The sequence below is a fragment of the Canis lupus genome, chromosome 8, assembly GCF_003254725.2.
Source record: "Canis lupus dingo isolate Sandy chromosome 8, ASM325472v2, whole genome shotgun sequence".
Classification (NCBI taxonomy): Eukaryota; Metazoa; Chordata; class Mammalia; order Carnivora; family Canidae; genus Canis; species Canis lupus.
The window spans coordinates 2,250,962-2,269,018 of NC_064250.1; the positions used below are offsets into that span (position 1 = coordinate 2,250,962).

Consider the following 18,057-nt stretch of genomic DNA (forward strand, 5'->3'; position numbering starts at 1 on the left):
GAAGTGCAAAATATAATAAAATGATTTCATTGAGAATCAAGCACTCTACTTTTCTTATCACATATATGTTCTATTTCAGTAAGACAATATTCTGTAAATAAATACTATTATTTTATGCACTGATAAAGGGAGGATTTTAGAGCATAACTGACTTGGATAAGCTCATATTATTCCTATATTACTGAATCAGAGATGACAGGATGACTTCTATTGGTCACTTTATACAATGTGTTGACATGTATCACTGACAAAAGTATCAATTTCAGTCACTTCTAAATAGCACTTTGTGGAATGTTGGAGAGGATGTGGAGAAAGAGAAATCCTCTTGTACTGTTGGTGGGAATATGAACTGGTGCAGCCACTCTGGAAAACTGTGTGGAGGTTCCTCAAAGAATTAAAAATAGACCTGCCCGTCGACCCAGCAATTGCACTGCTGGGTATTTACCCCAAAGGTACACATTCAATGAAACGCGGGGACACCTGCACCCCGATGTTTCTAGCAGCAATGTCCACAATAGACAAACTGTGGAAGGAGCCTCGGTGTCCATGGAAAGATGAATGGATAAAGAAGATGTGGTTTATGTATACAATGGAATATTCCTCAGGCATTAGAAATGACAAATACCCACCATTTGCTTCAAAGTGGATGGAACTGGAGGGTTTTATGCTGAGTGAAATAAGTGAATCGGAGAAGGACAAACATATGGTCTCATTCATTTTGGGAATATAAAAAATAGTGAAGGAATAAAGGGGAAAGGAGAAAAAAATGAGTCGGAAATATCAGAAAGGGAGACAGAACATGAGAGACTCCTAACTCTGGGAAAAGAATGAGGGGTGGTGGAAGTGGAGGTGGGGGGGGTGACGGTGACAGGCACTGAGGGGGGCACTTGACGGGATGAGCACTGGGTGTTATTCTGTATGTTGGTAAATTGAACACCAATAAAAAATAAATTTATAAAAAAATAGCACTTTCTGGGGAAGAGCTAATGGATATTTTCATTCTGTTCCACGAAAATACATTGCTCTTCCTTGCATTTGAATGAATCTATTCCTCATGATTTTATAAGATCATTCCCAGTTTGAAAAAGGGGGCAGAAAGCTTCCTGGACCCCCTAAAGGAACTCTTCTCTGTTGTAGCCAGAGAAAAAGCCTTCTGAACCCAAACCCAAAGTTGAAACTTGCATATGGCACATTTAGAGCACATATTAAATTCTAGCATGATCTTTTATTATGTTATGTATTTTTAAATATATTTTTTTATTGGAGTTCAGTTTGCCAACATAGTGTATGACACCCAGGGCTCATCCTGGCAAGTGCCCTCCTCAGTGCCCATCACCCAGTCACCCCATCCCAATGCCTGCCTCCCCTTCCACTACCCCTTCTTCATTTCCCAGAGTTAGGAGTTTCTCATGTTTTGTCACCCTCTTTGATTTTTCCCACTCATTTTCTCTCCTTTCCCCTATAATCCCTTTCACTATTTCTTATATTCCCCATATGAGTGAAACCATATAATGATACCCTTCTCTGATTGACTTACTTCACTCAGCATAATACCCTCCATTTCCATCCACGTCGAAGCAATTTGTAGGTATCCGTCCTTTCTGAGGGCTGAATAATATTCCAGTGTATATATAGACGACATCTACTCTATCCATTCATCTTTTGATGGACACCGAGGCTCCTCCCACAGTTTGGCTATTGTGGACATTGCTGCTATAACACTGGGGTGCAGGTGTCCTAGCTTTTCACTGCATCTGTAGCTTTGGGGAAAATCCCCAGCAGTGCAATTGCTGGGGCGTAGGGCAGGTCTATTTTTTAACACTTTGAGGAACCTCCACACAGTTTTCCAGAGTGGCTGCACCAGTTCACATTCCCACCAACAGTGCAAGAGGGTTCTCCTTTCTCCACATCTTCTCCAACATTTGTAGTTTCCTGTCTTGTTAATTTTCACCAATCTCACTGGGGTGAGGTGTATCTCATTGTGGTTTTGATTTGTATCTCCCCGATGGCAAGTGATGCAGAGTATTTTCTCATGTGCTTGTTGACCATGTGAATGTCTTCTTTGGTAAAATTTCTGTTCATGTCTTTTGCCCATTTCATGATTGGATTGTTTGTTTCTTTGCTATTGGTTTAATAAATTCTTTATAGATCTTGGATACTAGCCCTTTATCTGATACGTCATTTGCGAATATCTTCTCCCATTCTGTAGGTTGTCTTTAGTTTTGTTGACTGTTTCTTTTGCTGTGCAGAAGCTTTGTATCTTGATGAAGTCCCAATAGTTCATTTTTGCTTTTGTTTCTTTTGCCTTTGTGGATGTATCTTGCAAGAAGTTGCTGTGGCCAAGTTCAAAAAGGGTGTGTGTTGCCTGTGTTCTGCTCTAGGAGTTTCATGGATTCTTGTCTCACATTTAGATCTTTCACATATTTTGAGTTGATCTTTGTGCCTGGTGTAAGAGAACGGTCTAGTTTCATTCTTCTGCACGTGGCTGTCCAAGTTTCCCAGCACCATTTATTGAAGAGACTGTCCTTTTTCCAGTGGATAGTCTTTCCTGTTCTGTTGAATATTAATTGACCATAGAGTTGAGGGCACATTTCTGGGTTCCCTATTCTGTTCCAATGATCTGTGTGTCTGGTTTTGTGCCAGTACCACACTGTCTTGATGACCGCAGCTTTGTAGTACAACTTGAAATCCGGCATCGTGATGCCCCCAGCTCCGGTTTTCTTTTTCAATATTCCACTGACAATTCAGGGTCTTTTCTGATCCCACACAAATCTTAAAATAAGTTGTTCCAACTCTCTGAAGAAAGTCCATGGAATTTTGATAGGGATTGCATTAAACGTGTAAATTGCCCTGGGTAACATTGACATTTTCACAATATTAATTCTTTCAATCCATGAGCATGGAATATTTTTCTATCTCTTTGTGTCTTCCTTAATTTCTTTCAGAAGTGTCCTGTAGTTTTTAGGGTATAGATCCTTTACCTCTTTGGTTAGGTTTATTCCTAGGTATCTTCTTTTTAGTGCATTGTAAATGGGATTGATTCCTTAATTTCTCTTTCTTCAGTCGCACCGTTACTGTATAAGAAAGGACCTGATTTCTGTGCATTGATTTTGCATCCTGCCATATTGCTGAATTGCTGTATGAGTTCTGGAAATCTTGGGGTGGAATCTTTTGGGTTTTCTGTGTACAGTAGCATATCATCTGCGAAGAGGGAGAGTTTGAAATCTCTTTGCCAATTTGAATGCATTTTATTTCTTTTTGTTGCCTGATTGCTGAGGCTAGGACTTGTAGTACTATATTGAATAACAATGGTGAGAATGGACATCCCTGTCATGTTCCTGATCTTAAGGGAAAGGCTCCCAGTGTTCCCCATTGAGAATGATATTTGCTATTGGCTTTTCATAGATGGCTTTTAAGATACTGAGGAATATTCACTCTATCCCTACGCTGTGAAGTTTTGATCAGGAAACACATTTTTCAAGAGCATCAGAATAAAAAATATATATGACAAAAGACTAAAAAGTGGCCATGGTTCAAGATCTTTTCTTTATTTCCCTGATGGCAAGTGATGCAGAGCATTTTCCTATGCTGGCTGTTCTCTCTTTAAATCTTAGGTCAAGTTCATAGGTGTTCAGGGTGTTTTGAAAGTTATCCAGGTAAGTTGGTGGGGTCAGGTGATTTGAGGACTCTTACTCTTCTGCCAACTTGCCCCACCTCTCCCAAGGAAAGGGTATTGATAGGAAGGACTGGCATCTGGAGAAAAAACAGATGGAGGTAAGTGGGCAGATTTCCAGGAGCTGGGAGCAAAGGCAGCTTCCTGAGTATGTGACCTGTGCAGTTACAGAGCCCCCACCCTTTCCAAGGACCCCAGCCTTGGTTTAATGCTATGCTATCACTGGGTTGAAATTCATAATAATTTTAGCTTTGTACTTGTCTTTTATAAGTCAAGTCTCATAAGTGGGAGGATCCTGAGCACATGTTCCTGGGGCAGCAGGACACAGGCAGAAACACATGCAGTCTCAGGTTCTGGGTCACAGCAGGCTGTGTGCAAGGTGAGCTGTGGGCAGGGCCACCTGCTGTGCCTCTGCCTGCTTTGGTCTGTTTGGGGCTCTGACATGCAACAAAGAAATGCAGTAAATTTTGTTGGGAAATTAGTACAAAAAGAAAGTGTATACGTGGGCATTTCAATAAAGCAGTTTGGCAGTTCCTCGCACAACTAAACATACTCTACCGTATGATCCAGCAGTGGCCTTCCTGAGTATTTACTCAAAGGAGTTAAAAACATATGTCCAAACACAGACTTGTACACAGGTGTTTTATAGCAATTTTATTCATAATTGCCAAAACTTGGAAGTAGCAGTAAGTCCTTCAATAAGGGAATGAATAAATAAATTTTGGTGCATCCAAACAATGGAACAAGATTTACTACTAAAAAGAAAGGACCTATCAAGCCATGAAGAAATAAGGGAATCTCGTATGCATTTTATTAAGTCCAAACAGCCAATCTGAAATGGCTACTTGTGGTATGATTCTGATTCTATGACTTTTGGAAAAGGCAAAACACTGGAAGGAGTAAAAGATTGTGGTTGCCAAAGGTTGAGTGGAGTGGGAAGAATAAATAGAACACAGAGATGTTGAGTGTAGTGACCTATTCTCGATGATACTACAGTGGTGGATACAGGCCTCATACATTTGTTCATGCCATTAGAATGTACAAGAGTGAAACCTAATTAAATTGTGGGGCTTGGGTGCTATCATGTGGCAGTATAGGCTCCACCATTGTGAAAGGTGTCCTGGGGAATGGGAGAGGCCATGCCTGTCTGGGGACAGGAGTTGCACTGGAAGCCTCAGTACATCTGCCTTATTTTTCTTTGAAAATGGTTGAAATGATTGAAAAGAAGAAAGTCTTTAAAAAATTAAATTCAGAGACATGAAACTAATACGCTTGGAGAGTTAAAGCATTTTAGAAAAATGACTCCCTTGGGATCCCTGGGTGGCTCAGCAGTTTAGCACCTGCCTTTGGCTCAGGGCGTGATCCTGGAGTCCTGGAATCGAGTCCTGCCTTGGGCTCCCTGCATGGATCCTGCTTCTCCCTCTGCCTCTCTCTCTCTCTCTCTCTCTCTCTCTGTGTGTGTGTGTGTGTCTGTCATGAATAAATAAAATAAAATCTTTAGAAAAAGAAGAAAAAAAGAAAAATGACTCCCCTAGAAACATTACCTAGTGATACCATTTCTCCTCTTTTTGAATAAAGTATCCAATTTTTCATTTTGAAATGATATAAAAAATTGTATAGATACCTCTGACTGGAAATTTTGAACCTCCAAACTGAAGTTTCAAGGAGAAAGCTGGAATCTAGTAAGCTTTTAAGCTGTTTTAAAAAGTGCATCTTGCTTTCCATATTAGTAGGCTCTTTTGCCTTGTCTATGTGTCTCAACTATGAAGAGCCCTTCTTTTTATTGTATAATATATATATTATATATAATAGAAATATAAAAGAAATGCATCTCCAGAAGAACATCCTGCTTACACATGGTTCAGCCATGGAATCTCCTGGTCTCATGGTCCATGAAAGACTTTACACTCAGCGAAGAGAGTCCCAATTTATTCCATGTTAATATGGATTTAGTTCCTTTGATATATTATAGATCTCACAGGAAAACTAAAATCCCAGATAGGTTCTCATCTTCAGGACCATTTCTCTGCTTCTGAATAAGCCTGAGGGTTGGTTAAGATCAACCCACTAGATCATATGTAGTTGTGAGTATGGTCTTGGGGTTCCATGATACAGACAATTTCACCCCACTCTGACACCCATCCACAGTGCACACAACCAGAAAGTTAACATTTGCTTTGTTATATAGCGTAAAAGAAATTTAGAGTTGGAATGGCCCTTAGAAATCCTAGAGCCCAACTTCATTTTACAAAACAGAGACTGTATACAGATGACATAAGTGGAACTACTAGTGAGTGAGCTGGGTGAGAAAGACAGAAAAAGACAGTGGGTTTCCACACTTCCTCTTTAGCATTCTTACCTCTGCCTCCTTGCTATAGGACCATCCTGCAGGGTAAAGAGAAAGTGCCTAGCGCAAGCCTGATCATCTCTCTGCCATTTGGGTCTGAGAAAGCCTTAGTCTAAACAGTTTGAATGCCTGAATGGAGACTTCCAACATGTGTAAATGTCTGACAACTTGGGCAGGAAAGGAGCCTCAGATTGTGCCACTGTTATCCTACCAACAAACTCATCCATCACACTCTTTTTCTGTAGGATTAAGCAAAGGTAATGGTGTCATGTGAATACCTACAAGTATTTCTAAGGAGTTTCCCCCAAATAGCATACATATTTATTATCCCAGGTGGACGTCCCTTGAAGGACGAGTGTAATGTCATAAATCACACATTGTTTGCAAAAAGGATCATTGGAGTTGCAAGACTCATGAGCTGACAGTCTATGAAGAAGGTAGATGAAGGTTTTCTAGGCCAAACTTTGACCATAAGTAAAACAGTATTCTATGAAATCATTGTAAAGCCAGGAATTTTGCCCAAGCTGTGGCCTTATCTGTGCAACAGTTAACACATGGAAGAAAGTAATTCATAAAAATGGTCACATTCACACAATTACTTTCAGTTTTGAGTGTCAAGCCTCAAAAGTGAAAATAATACCTTCCTCTGAGAAGAGGAAAACTAGCCCAGAGTAGAGTTTGAGAATTCTTGTTTCATGGGGAATGGGTGAGAGAATGGAAGGTTCTCGGAATCAAGACATTTTCCATATTTAAAAACACAATTCATATATACACATATTTTATGTATTGAGTTGATATTCTTCACTGTAGCTATCATTATTTTTTTATAATAAATTTATTTTTTATTGGTGTTCAATTTGCCAACATACAGAATAACACCCAGTGCTCATCCCGTCAAGTGCCCCCCTCAGTGCCCGTCACCCATTCACCCCCACCCCCCACCCTCCTCCCCTACCACCACCCCTACTTCATTTCCCAGAGTTAGGAGTCTTTATGTTCTGTCTCCCTCTCTGATATTACCCACACACTTCTTCTCCCTTCCCTTTTATTCCCTATTACTATTATTTATATTCCCCAAATGAATGAGACCATATAATGTTTGTCCTTCTCTGATTGACTTACTTCACTCAGCATAATACCCTCCAGTTCCATCCACGTTGAAGCAAATGGTGGGTATTTGTCGTTTCTAATGGCTGAGTAATATTCCATTGTATACATAAACCACATCTTCTTTATCCATTCATCTTTTGATGGACACCGAGGCTCCTCCCACAGTTTGGCTATTGTGGACATTGCTGCTAGAAACATCGGGGTGCAGGTGTTTAATGTCTTTTTGTTGTCTGATTGCTAAGGCTAGGACTTCCAGTACTATGTTGAAGAGCAGTGGTGAGAGTGGACATCCCTGTCTTGTTCCTGATCTTAGGGGAAAGGCTCCCAGTGCTTCCCCATTGAGAATGATATTTGCTGTGGGCTTTTCATAGATGCCTTTTAAGATGTTGAGGAATGTTCCCTCCATCCCTACACTCTGAAGAGTTTTGATCAGGAATGGATGCTGTATTTTGTCAAATGCTTTCTCTGCATCTAATGAGAGGATCATATGGTTCTTGGTTTTTCTCTTGCTGATATGATGAATCACATTGATTGTTTTACGGGTGTTGAACCAGCCTTGTGTCCCGGGGATAAATCCTACTTGGTCATGGTGAATAATTTTCTTAATGTACTGTTGGATCCTATTGGCTAGTATCTTGTTGAGAATTTTTGCATCCATGTTCATCAGGGATATTGGTCTGTAATTCTCCTTTTTGGTGGGGTCTTTGTCTGGTTTTGGAATTAAGGTGATGCTGGCCTCATAGAACGAGTTTGGAAGTACTCCATCTCTTTCTATCTTTCCAAACAGCTTTCGTAGAATAGGTATGGTTTCTTCTTTAAACGTTTGATAAAATTCCCCAGGGAAGCCATCTGGCCCTGGACTTTTGTGTCTTGGGAGGTTTTTGATGACTGTTTCAATTTCCTCCCTGGTTATTGGCCTGTTAAGGTTTTCTATTTCTTCCTGTTCCAGTTTTGGTAGTTTGTGGCTTTCCAGGAATGCGTCCATTTCTTCTAGATTGCCTAATTTATTGGCGTATAGCTGTTCATAATATGTTTTTAAAATCGTTTGTATTTCCTTGGTGTTGGTAATGATCTCTCCTTTCTCATTCATGATTTTATTAATTTGAGTCTTCCCTCTCTTCTTTTTAATAAGGCTGGCTAATGGTTTATCTACCTTATTAATTATTTCAAAGAACCAACTCCTGGTTCTGTTGATGTGTTCCACAGTTCTTCTGGTCTCGATTACGTTGAGTTCTGCTCGAATCTTTATTAACTCCCTTCTCTCCTGGGTGTAGGATCTATTTGCTGTTTTTTTCTCTAGCTCCATTATGTGTAAGGTTAGCTTTTGTATTTGAGTTCTTTCCAGTTTTTGAATGGATGCTTGTATTGCGATGTATTTCCCCATTAGGACTGCTTTTGCTGCATCCCAAAGATTTTGAACGGTTGTATCTTCATTCTCATTAGTTTCCATGAATCTTTTAAATTCTTCCTTAATTTCCTGGTTGACCCTTTCATCTTTTAGCAGGATGGTCCTTAACCTCCACGTGTTTCAGGTCCTTCCAAACTTCTTGTTGTGATTTAGTTCTAATTCAAGGCATTATGGTCTGAGAATATGCAGGGGATGATCCCAATCTTTTGGTATCAGTTCAGACCCGATTTGTGACCCAATATGTGGTCTATTCCAGAGAAAGTTCCATGTGCACTTGAGAAGAATGTGTATTCAGTTGAGTTTGGATGTAAAGTTCTGTAGATATCTGTGAAATCCATCTGGTCCAGTGTATCATTTAAAGCTCTCGTTTCTTTGGAGATGTTGTGCTTAGAAGACCTATCGAGTATAGAAAGAGCTAGATTGAAGTCACCAAGTATAAGTGTATTATTATCTAAGTATTTCTTCACTTTGGTTAATAATTGATTGATACATTTGGCAGCTCCCACATTCGGGGCATATATATTGATGATTGTTAAGTTCTCTTGTTGAATAGATCATTTAAGTATGATATAGTGTCCCTCTTCACCTCTCACTACAGTCTTCGGGGTATATTTTAGTTTATCTGATATAAAGATGGCTACCCCTGCTTTCTTTTGAGGACCATTCGAATGGTAAATGGTTTTCCAACCTTTTATTTTCAGGCTGTAGGAGTCCTTCTGTCTAAAATGAGTCTCTTGTAGACAGCAAATAGATGGGTCCTGCTTTTTTATCCAGTCTGAAACCCTGCGCCTTTTGATGGGGTCATTAAGCCCATTCACATTCAGAGTTACTATTGAGAGATATGAGTTTAGTGTCATCATGATATCTATTCAGTCCTTGTTTTTGTGGATTGTCCACTGAACTTCTTCTTAAAGAGGAATTTTAAGAATCCCCCTTAAAATTTCTTGCAGAGCTGGTTTGGAGGTCACATATTCTTTCAGTTGCTGCCTGTCTTGGAAGCTCTTTATCTCTCCTTCCATTTTGAATGAGAGCCTTGCTGGATAAAGTATTCTTGGTTGCATTTTCTTCTCATTTAGGACCCTGAATATATCCTGCCAGCCTTTTCTGACCGGCCAGGTCTCTGTGGAGAGGTCTGCTGTTACCCTAATGCTCCTCCCCATAAAAGTCAGGGATTTCTTGTCTCTTGCTGCTTTAGGGATCTTCTCTTTATCTTTGGAATTTGCAAGCTTCACTATTAAATGTCGAGGTGTTGAACGGTTTATATTGATTTTAGGGGGGGATCTCTCTATTTCCTGGATCTGAATGCCTGTTTCCCTTCCCAGATTAGGAAAGTTTTCAGCTAGAATTTGTTCAAATACATATTCTGGCCCTCTGGCCCTTTCGGCACCCTCGGGAACACCAATTGAACGTAAGTTTTTCTTCCTCAGGCTGTCGTTTATTTCCCTTAATCTATCTTCATGGTCTTTTAATTGTTTGTCTCTTTTTTCCTCAGTTTCTCTCTTTGCTATCAACTTGTCTTCTATGTCACTCACTCGTTCTTCCACCCTCATTGTTAGGACTTCTAGTTTGGATTGCATCTCATTCAATTGATTTTTATTTTTTTTTTTCAATTGATTTTTAATTTCTGCCTGATTAGCTCTAAATCTGCAGTCATGAAATCTCTTGAGTCCTTTATGCTTTTTTCTAGAGCCACCAGTAGCTGTATAATAGTGCTTCTGAATTGGCTTTCTGACATTGAATTGTAATCCAGATTTTGTAACTCTGTGGGCGAGAGGACTGTTTCTGATTCTTTCTTTTGAGGTGAGGTTTTCCTTCTAGTCATTTTGCTCAGAGAATTGTTTAATTTGATGCAGTTTATTGTTATGCAATATATGCAATAATAAAAGCCATTAAATATTTAAATTTACTATGCCGTATCTCCCCACAGTGTTGCTCAAAGTTTCTTGTGTGACCCAAATGCAAAAAATTTCTCATGTAGGCTTTTATTGGCCTGATAGTATGTTTTTTTCATTAAGTTATAGATCATGACTTTCTGCACCCATGTGCTATACTGTTTGTTAAGTCTTTTTCAAAGACTTTATTTATTTATTTATTTATTTATTTATTTATTTATTTATTTTAGAGAAAGAGATTGCCAGCATGGGTGGCAGGTGAGGCGGTGGGGGAGGATGAGAGGAAAGCAGAGACTCTTGAGCATATTCCTGGAGAACTCAGAATCCCATGTGGGGCTCCATCCTACAACCCTGAGATCATGACCCCAGTTGATACCAAGACCCTGAAGCTCAACTGATTGAGCCACTTAGAAGCCCTCTGTTTATTTTCTTTTTTTAAATTGTTATTTTTTAAAAAATATTCATTTAAATACAATTTGCCAACTTGTAGTATAAAACCCAGTGCTCAATCCATCAAGTGCCCTGTTCATTTTCAACCAGCATCATTGCAACCCTTTTGGGATTCTCCCTACATATCTGAATACAAGTTTGTAGTGGCTTGTCCAAAATTCCTTTCTAGCAGAGTTTTGTGGCAGATTTTGACAATGTGATTTGGAAATTGGGGGAAAGGAAGGGATACCTGAACCCAAGCAATATCCAGGCCTGAATTTCTTCCTTCACTCTGTATCTGAGAAAGCATTCCCATGTTGACTCTGGACTCATGAAACTCCTTGTTCTGAATCTGTGAAAAGGGGTGGGAAGGAAACAGCTTGAGCTAAGCTTGCATCTATGTGTGTAGAGATAAAAGTTTACAGAGCTTTACAGAAGACTTGTCCCTCTCCAAAACTTTATTTGGATAATCCTGATTTCTTACATTGTGGGGAAATTTGTTGTTGTTGTAACTCTTGGCAACAAAATTTGACAAACGCATCATAATGGAAAGCATCCTTGAGTCTAAAACCTGTTAAGAGTATAGCATTAGTATTTGTTGCCTGATTGGCATACACTAGCCACCATATGCTGGAGTCAACAAAACAGTGAGAATATAAGATAAAAAACTCAGCTCATTCTACAGGGATTTGATAACTTCATGTATGATGTTTCTTCTGTCTAGAATTCATATATTTCACTTTTTAATGAGTCTGAAAATTAGGAATCACTGAGTATTAAAATATTTGAATATAAAAGAGTATGACTTTTCTTCTGAAATGCTTTCATTGAAAAGAAAGTAGTATTACAATTGGTATTATTTTAGAACCAGGTATCTGGTTCTAAAGGAAATAAGGTATCAAGTAAAGGACATTTGTTCATTATTTTTGTTTAATTTGAAAATTATTTTTTTTAAAGATTTTATTTATTTATTTATTTACTTATTTATTTATTTACTTATTTATTTATTTATTTATGATGGTCACAGAGAGAGAGAGAGAGAGGCAGAGACATAGGCAGAGGGAGAAGCAGGCTCCATGCACCAGGAGCCCGACGTGGGATTCGATCCCGGGTCTCCAGGATCGTGCCCTGGGCCAAAGGCAGGCGCCAAACCGCTGCGCCACCCAGGGATCCAAAAATTCTTTAGTGAACATGTAGAAAATGGCAGTCACTATTCTTAATTTTAGGGTACACTGCCAGCCAAAAAACACAGAATCACTCAGCAATGATTTTCCTTCCTAATACTTTTCTGTCTGTATTCAACCACAACCTCTTTTCTGGCAGTCAGGGGATTATAGGATGGCTCACATGGATACATCAGAATATTATAAGGTACAGGTAAAATGTTCTATAAGATTGCTACCCTGTGAGCTATAAAAATGCTCTGGGATACCGTGTTACAGAAATTCCATATCAGGTAGTCTCTGAAGAACAAAATAGACCCGAGAGGTTAGGATTGCTGCTGTTCAGAGTTCCAAGTGCCACCCGAAAACTGGCATGTGCTTCATGAAGTCAGGGGTGAAACAGATTGTTGAGTTTGGGAGGATTCTGTCCCAGGCGCACCCATTTCAGTCCCTGTCCACCAGGAGGTGGAGCTTCCTCCCTCAATCACATTTCCTGTGTGAAATGAGGGCTTCCACTGATCATTTCTCTGTCACTCCAGCATTTCTTCAGGTTAAGAAGCAGAAACATTACTTAAGTGACACTCTAGAGATGAAGTGTTCTCCAGGGATCGTGATTGTCCTATTCTTAATGCTTGGTAAGTGAAATGCCTCATAAATTTAGATCTTTCCCCCTATTGTGTCAGCAAAGGCTTTATCCTTTTATCCACCGACTTTGTGCTGAAGGTAACACAGGTCTATTTTCCCCCCAGGACAAATCCATGGAAACTCAGTGAACCAGACTGAAGGCCAGGTGACCGTCTCAGAAGAGGCTTCCTTGACAATGAATTGTACTTACTGAATGTCAGGGTACCCTGTCCTTTTCTGGTGTGTCAGTATCTGGGGAATGGTCCACAGCTCCTCCTGAAAGCATCAGGAGACAAGGAGAAGGGAAGTAACAAAGGGTTTGAAGCCACTTTGGACAGCTCATCCAAATCCTTCCACTTGAAGAAAGGCTCACTGCACGTGTCAGACTCAGCTGTGTACTACTGTGTCATGAGTGACACAGTGACGGGGACTGTAGGGGGAGCTGAGTGCAAACTCTGAGCAGAGCAGGGCCTGGATGCTGAGCCTCTCTGACTGATCCACTCTGGTTCCAGCGCAGTCAGTGGTTGTTAGTTCCTCAGCATCTGGTTGATACAAAGTCATACAAAAGGCTAGAGCCTAGGAACCAAGATAATACTCTCCACCTGACTATTCACTGGTGACTTTGACAACAGTTGGATGACCGTTGTTCCTCAGCCAGGGTGTAAACAATTTCTAGATAAAGCCAGATAACAATGAAGTGGTCTTTTGCTCATCCTTGCAGTGAAATTCCAGCCCCACAAGTTGTTCAGCCACTCTGGTGCGTTGACACTTTTAGAGGAACTCAGTGTGCCTGAGAAGGTGGCTTCTGCCCAGTGTGCCTATGACAGAGTATGTATGACAGGAGGGGAATGGGAGAGCTTTAGCCCCCAAACCAGGTTTTAGGAGAGAAAGAAGGGAAGGGAAGAAAGGAGGAGAAGCAGTATACCTGAGCAAGGAAAAGAGCGGCCAGGGACCTCTGCCTGCTTTCTTCTCTAATAAGTCAGGTGTCAGACATGGACTGATATTCAAAATGAAGGCATGGGTACAGAAATATAATGGAGGAAGTGGCTCATATCTAAATCACAAACTGTGCCCCTCATTCCATCTTGGTAAGTACATAAATCATTAACCTACTAACAAGAAGGCCTTGAGTGAGATGGTCTTCCAGTGCCAAGGGAAGTTGTGGCGTACATATTCCTCTCTGTACCCCTTGAAGCTCTGTTAAAAAGATGGTAGGGAATTGTAAAGGGCATAAACTTACAAAGAGAACAGAAAAAGATGTTAACAGAGAGTGATATTAGAAAAATTTTAGAGGGTGAGCTGTATGTATATGGAGCAATATGGAGCAATGCAAACTTGTTAAGCAGACCAAATAAAGAATAACGAAGTAGCACGTAGTAGAGAAGTGCCTCAGTGTGTGCTATACCCTCTGGAAAGGGTTAGGAAAAAGCGGCACCAATTGCATGTTAATAATTATGGTAGATAGTGTCGTGTGTGTGTGTGTGTGTGTGTGTGTGTGTGTGTGTTGGATGTTTGGAAGATCATAGGACTGAATGAGAAAATATGTAAGTAATGGACAACCCATGCTCTTTACCTGGGCCTATATAATAAGTAGTGACACTTTTCAAATCCTATAGAAGAATGGAAGATAGTCACTGAACTGAAGAACAGCACATCAAAAAGTCAGATAACCCATCTTTTCAGTGTATCTGTGTCTTGGGGATAATGATGGGGGACCTGCACCCCAATATTCATAACTACAATGTCCACAGTTGCCAAACTGTGGAAGGAGCTGAGAAGTCCTTTGACGGATGAATGGATAAAGAGGATGTGGTCTATATATACAATGGAATATTACTCAGGCATCAGAAAGGATGAATACCTACCATTAACTTTGACGTGGATGAAACTGGAGGGTATGATGCTCAGTGAAATACGTCAGTTGGAGAAAGACAATTATCATATGGTTTCACTCCTATGTGGAATATAGGAAATAGTGAAAGAGACCATAAGGGAAGGGGGAGAATCTGAGTGGGGAAAAATTAGAGTGGGAGACAAACTATGAGAGACTCATAACTCTGGGAAACAAACAAAGGGTTTGCAGAAGGTTTGATACAGTAATTTGGGATTAAGTAAAGCACGAGATGAATTGATCACTGGGTGTTATACTACATCTTGGTAAATTGAATTTAAATTTTAAAAAGTGGAAGCTGCCATGCATGCCAGTTACCTAATGCCACTGCCCATGGATCTAACCTGGGCACCAGGCTCTGAGGGGACCGCCCAGGAGCCTACTGGGAAGTGGACTTTACTGAGGTTAAACCTGGAAAATACGGATACAGGTATTTACTGATGTTTGTAGATACTTTTTCAGGATGGACCGAGGCATTTCCCACCAAACATGAAATGGCACAGACCGTGTCCAAGAAACTGCTGGAAGACATCTTAGCGAGGTATGGTTTTCCTGTGAGAATTGGATCAGACAACGGACCAGGACTCGTCTCTAAGGTAGCACGGGGAGTGGCACTAGTACTTGGGGCAGATTGGAAATTACATTGTGCGTATAGGCCCCAAAGCTCAGGACAGATAGAGAGGATGAACAGAACATTAAAGGAGACCTTAACTAAATTAGCCCTGGAGACCGGCAGGGACTGGGTGACTCTCCTCCCCTTTGCCCTATATAGGGTGAGGAACTCCCCATATAAGATGGGACTGACTCCTTACGAGATCATGGTCGGTCTTCACCTATTATCCCAATTTAAAACCTGAGGTGCTTGCTGAATTTGATGATCACCAACTGCTTTTCTCCCTCCAAATGTTACAATGGACCCATGAGCCGGTGTGGCCTAAGCTGAGGGCCCTGTATGAGACTGGGCCACCCCTGGACCCCCATCTATATCGGCCAGGTGACTGGGTGTACGTCCAGAGATACCAACACCAGACACTTCAACCTGGCTGGAAGGGACCCTACATCGTGAGCCTGACCACTCCCACCGCTCTCAAGGTCGACGGGATTACTTCCTGGGTCCATGGACACTGAGGGGGGCACTTGATGGGATGAGCAGTGGGTGTTATGCTATATGTTGACAAATTGAACTCCAATTAAAAAAAATAGAAGGGGATTAGACTTAGTCTTCCTACAACGGCGGGGGGGTGGGGACGGTAATGTGCTGCCTTAAACTAGGATGTTGCTTCTTCACTGGGACGCAAACAGGAATGAGAACAGCAACAAGGTTGGTTCGAATCCTGGTTTAATCATTCCCCCTGGCTTACTCTGAGACCAACCTGGACCTATGATTGGGTCCTTCCTTAGGTTCCTCTGAGAGGGAGAAATGTGGAGGCCGAGAAAATTAAGGCCATTCCACCTTATGTTCAGTGTTAGCACAAGTACAGCCATCTCAGGCCCCTGTGAATAAGAGCTGAACTTTACCTTACTTCAGTTACAGGAAAAAACAGCTTAAGGCCCGAAAAAGCCCCATATTAGAATGAGAACAGAGCTTAATGCCCTTGAAAGCCCCATATCAGAATGTAAACAGAACTTGAGAAATTCCTCCTCCCCTTCTGGAGGTCGCTTAGACCAGCCCATAAAACTCACCTGGAACCCACCTCAGGGTCCAACTTCCTGCTCCACTGTGACAGGTATACTTGGACCCAAGCTCGAGTTTGTTAATAAACCCTTGTGTACTTGCATCAGTGTCGCCTCCTCGGTGGTTTCTTGGATTTGCAACCTTGGACACAACAGTATCTTTTGTGTTCCTCTTTAAGAGGAGGAATTAGACTTGGGCTTGGAGTTCAGAAGAGTCTCAGCTACTTGAATTGCCTTGAAATCTGCTGCTGCCGTCTCTTTGTTCTGGACCCTATCACTGTGTTGAGGAAATTTCCTGACTTTTCTTCCATTACTGCATAGAATTCCTGATGAAGTTCATGAAAACCCGTCGTGGTAATGATGAAGTTTTGGAATATAGGTGAGGTCCGGAGCCGATGACCAAGAAAGAGTTCTTGAGACTTCTTTGGTGCAAAATGGTGGTTTCACTAAGGCAAGGGGGCAGGACCTGTGGGCAGAAAGAGCAACTTCCCAGGGCATGTTAGGGGTGGCTGATTATATACTTGCAGAGTTGGAGGAGGTAAGGAAAAGGAGATTCCAAAAGGATTTTCATATGCTAAGGAGGACCTACAAGATACTGGAGGCCTTGCCATTGTCAAGTTAAAGATGGCTATTCCCTCTAGCAACGCAAAACATTAGACAAATGGAAGCTTCCTGAAGAATATCCCACATATCCCACCCTGGGTGGGGGTGGTTTGCAGGACTTTAGTTGTGCTTTGTCCTCTGCCAGCCCTGCTGCCACATCAGTAAGTATCCTTGCCTTTCCTGAGGCTGCTGTTCAAAATGGGCTTTATTTCAAATATAGTGCCCCTATTTTAAGCAGAACAGGAATGGACAGGAATGGACTGTTACCTTGTCTGAGACTCTCTCTCTCTCTCTTGCGCTCTCTTGCGCTCCCTTTCCCTCGTCCTTTCTCCTCCCCTCTCTCCCCTCAACCCTCTCCTTCCTGAGTTTGCTGGACTGATTTTGTGTTTTAGTTCTTCCCTGAAGAGAGTGTCCTGAGGGATCAACCATTTCTGGGGCTACAATATCTTCACCATCAATACTTAACTATTTTATTGTGAAACACAACACATGTTCATGAAAGTATGTAACACAAACAAACCATCTATGTTTTAGGAGTATACACATTTAAAACTGATTTTTTCGAATATGAAAGTTCTTCATTGATTTTTAAAAATATTCTCTGTATTACTCAGGGTTCTCCAGAGAGACAGAATCTAAATAAGATCAATAGCATGTGCACGCATGCCTGTGTGTGTGCACGCCCATGCGCGAGTCTCTGTATGTGTGTGTAAAGAGATTGACAGACACAGAGAGAAAGCGATTTTAGGAATTGGCTTATGTGATTGTGGAGACAGGCAAGTCCAAATTCCATAAGGCAGGTGGGTAGGCTGGACCCTGGAAAGAGTTGGTTTTGCAGCTTGTGTCCCAGAGCTGTCTGGTGGCAGAATTCCTTCTACCTCCAGGTCCTTGATCTATTTCTCTTAAGATCTTCAACTCCTGAGATGAGGCCTACTCATGTCATGGAGAGTAATCTGCTTTTCTCGGTCTATTGACTTTAACATTAATCTCATCTTAAAAATACCTTTATAGAGGCTCCTGAGTGGCTCAGTCAGTCAAGTGTATAACTGTTGTATTCAGCTCAGATCATGATCTCAGGGTCTTGGGATGGAGCCCCATATTGGGCTCTACACTTGGTGTGTCGCCTACTTGAGATTCTTTCCTTCCTACTCCCTCTGAAACTGTCTTTCAAAAAAACAAAACAAAACAAAACAAAACAAAACACCATCAAAACCCAACCCAAAACAAAACAAAACCCCAAAAC

The 18,057-nt window shown here is 41.1% G+C and overlaps 1 pseudogene; it reads left to right on the forward strand.

Moving 5' to 3' along the window:
- Positions 1-12,524: 12,524 nt before the first annotated feature.
- On the forward strand, positions 12,525-13,105 carry LOC125755632 (T cell receptor alpha variable 9-2-like; annotated as a pseudogene).
- The last annotated feature ends 4,952 nt before the right edge of the window (positions 13,106-18,057 follow it).